The sequence below is a fragment of the Salminus brasiliensis genome, chromosome 20 (assembly GCF_030463535.1).
Source record: "Salminus brasiliensis chromosome 20, fSalBra1.hap2, whole genome shotgun sequence".
Classification (NCBI taxonomy): domain Eukaryota; kingdom Metazoa; phylum Chordata; class Actinopteri; order Characiformes; family Bryconidae; genus Salminus; species Salminus brasiliensis.
The window spans coordinates 10,974,598-10,977,994 of record NC_132897.1 but is presented as its reverse complement, the minus strand read 5'-3'; positions in this window follow the sequence as shown (position 1 = coordinate 10,977,994).

Below are 3,397 nucleotides of genomic sequence, written 5' to 3'. Positions count from 1 at the left end.
TTGTCTGTACGGTTGTCTTTCTAAGTCCCACTAGATGGCACTGTTTTTCTTCATGTAAACAATCAGGCCTGGTCCTGCACCCACACAGCTGGTCAAAGTACAAATACTGATGTAGGATCAGAACCTTACTGAAAGGAACAGGTCCTAGATCAGACCTCCTACTCTGAGAATCTGTATAAATGCAGGGCCTAAGACCTTACAGAAGAAAAAGGAAAACTGTGTGTGTGTGTGTGTGTGTGTGTGTGTGTGTGTGAGTGACAGACAATATCCTCTGTTGGAAACCAGTGTTTTTTACTCTAGAATGCACATATTTGTCAGAGGTCTTAGCATGAGCCCTATCAGCAGGGGTTGCAGGTTTGACTGGCAGAGTTTTCACAGCCGTCCTTGGCGGATAGTCTATCCCAGCAAACATTTGGTTGTTGAACCAGTGGTGAAATAATGCTTGTCACTTTTTTGACATGAGGTTTGAGGAAGTATGTAAACACTGTAATTTACACCATCCCCCAGTCCACAAAACTAAAGCTATGTTCACATTATCAGAATTAATAACATTATTAGGATTATCACATTATTAAGCCAAATCAGATTTTTTGTCTTTTAATGTGACACAGATCTGTTTTTTTTTTTATCACTGTCATGTCTTTTTGCCTGAACGCATGTGCTTACATTGTCATACAGCACGACTAAACAGCAACTGAGGCGAGAAACAGCTGTTATTATTATTATGATTATTATTATTATTAATAATAATAAATATTTCAAGTACATGGCCTCATAGAGGTACAATTAACCGTGCTTTGAATAGAAATAAAAACAGAAAGAAAAACATGGGTCTAATACACATAATATAATATATGGAAATAATATACATATAGCAGTGTAAGGCCATATGTGGTTGGTGTGGTGCAACAGATAACACCACTACCTGCCAGTGAGCTACCACACCATGTGGGAGACGGGGGTTCAATTCCCGCGCTACACCAATAAGAGTCCTTGGGCAAGACTCCTAACACTACATTGGCCCTCCTCTGTAATACGAGTAACCTTGTAAGTCGCTCTGGATAAGAGCGTCAGCTAAATACCGTAAATATGTACGAAAATTGAGCAAATATTGAAAACAAAAGGAATTTGGAAACATCTGAGGTTTTTGCCACATTCAGATTTAAGATGTCTCAGTGAAGAGTAATAAAGTTTCAATTCAGTCAAGAAATGGTTAAAACACAGGGCAGATTCTCTCCACTTTCAACCATGAATATGATATTTAGCAAGCAAGAAAACAATCTTCACTACATCAGATGCTTTGTTGTCAAGATCATATAATATAATACAAGACCTGGTTAACGTTGAAGTCTGGAATATTAGCTCCTTTTAAAGAGAGTCAGCTTTTATTGTCCCTCTAAACGTTATCTGAAACAGTGAAAAAGAGGTTTTCTAAGGATTCTACAGGACAGTCACAACCTAACCTGTGTGTAGAAAATCAGCCCCCGGGTATATTTTATGACAGACTTTAAAATGGGTTGAGAAACAGCTGTGACAGCAGCCAGTGGAGGGACGAAGGCGTTGGCGCATCACTGGGTGCAGGCCTGTGGGTTCAGGGTCAGATTTGTTCCCATTAGCAGATACACCTCATTTACATTCTGAATGTGAAAAGGTAGCCAAAGCTGAGCTGAGCAAAAAAACCCACAACTGATTCCTGAGGCCTGTAATGTGAACGTAGCCAGAAACCTTCAGAAAACGATCAGATTCTCAGAAGTCCAAAAAAACTAAACTCTGCGTCAGATTTAGTCCTATGAATAAATCTATATGCGGTTCTATTATAAATATATGATGCACTGTTTCGATTTAGAATCCGTAATTTCCTGCCTTGTATAGTGCACTACATAAGGAGTAGTGTGTGATTTGGGATTAGACCTGTGTCTTTGCGTAGAAATTCTGGGGCAGATTTGGTTTTTCTAGACCTTAATTTTCCATCTGTGGGTTTCACACATTTTGGCGCTGTGTTGACCTGAAGTGGACGCCGAAAGCTAGTATTGGTGCTCCCTTCGCCAGCTAGATTCACTGCATGCCGGCGAGGATGTGAAGGACATTTTGCTAGAAAATTTGTTGTTGTGGTGGCTGTTTTTTTTAATTATTATTTTGCGAAAACATACATACATACATATGTCATTACAACCAGGAAACATCCAGACTAAAGAAAAACTACACAATTAGGAGCGTCGTTTCGTGACGCAAACAGGAAATCCGGCGTGGAGTCTCTTCTCGGTTCGGCCTAGGCAGCCTTTGAAGGATGCAGCCCCTGAATTGGGACACACCCACTGTGTTCCTCAAACCCCGTTAACGTTCAACCGAGCTGTGTGTAGAAAAAAAAATAAAATAAATAATAATAATATATATATATATTTAAAGATTGACTACTTTATTACTCATTGCAGTTATTTAATAGCTACTCATTTATGATTTTGCTGGTCGAGGCGTTGGTTGCTTCTGCTTGCCTCTGCTCCTGAGTCCAGAGCCATGTAGCTACAGAGAATCTGCTGGTCCAGAACTGCGGCCGGCTCTGCGGCTATCTGACATACAGTTCACAGAAACTACCGACACCTGGACCGCCCAGACAAGCCGGGGACGTCTGGAGAGCCTCACTAACCCCGAGTCCCAAATCCAAAATGGCTGCACTGAACCTCAACAGTAGAAAGCAGTGGCATAAACAGTTTATAAGCACTTCTAACTAACTACATGTGTTCCAACTACATTATCTACCTCATTCGCACACACAGTACTGTAACGTCCATCTGTCAACCTGTTTCCATAATGTTTGGATGCACAAAACACGGCATATTGTGGTAGCTATCCGCTGGTACCGCTAATAATGCTAGCTAGCTAGTGCTAGTGCTAGTGCTGGCTGACTGGAACGCTGTCAGTTAGGAGGCGATGCCATGCCCAGCGCCCAGCATCCCACCTCCAAGGTAGACGGAATGCATATAAAATATGAAGTAATGCATAATAATAAAAAAATATATAATAATTAATAGAAGCACAAACAATACTTTTGTGGGGAAATGTAGGTTTTGCTGTCATATGACAACAGCAGGTGACAATGCACCTGTTATCTGTTACCTAAGAGTGAACTGACAGGGAACACAGGCATGTGCAGTCAATATGTGATCAATTGAAGATCAATTTTCTAATAAAACCAACTTGGAAATGTAAAAAGGTCGATAGGATGCCAGTGTCTTAGTATCAGTGTACTCCTTCACTCCTGTTGTGCACATTGCACATTGCAGTTCCAGTGTCAGATGCTGTTGCTTTATGGCAACCGATGTATTTTATTGTTTTGTAAAAAAAAAAACAACCCAAAATGCCTTTATTAAGAATATTAAATTAAGCATTAGATTTACAT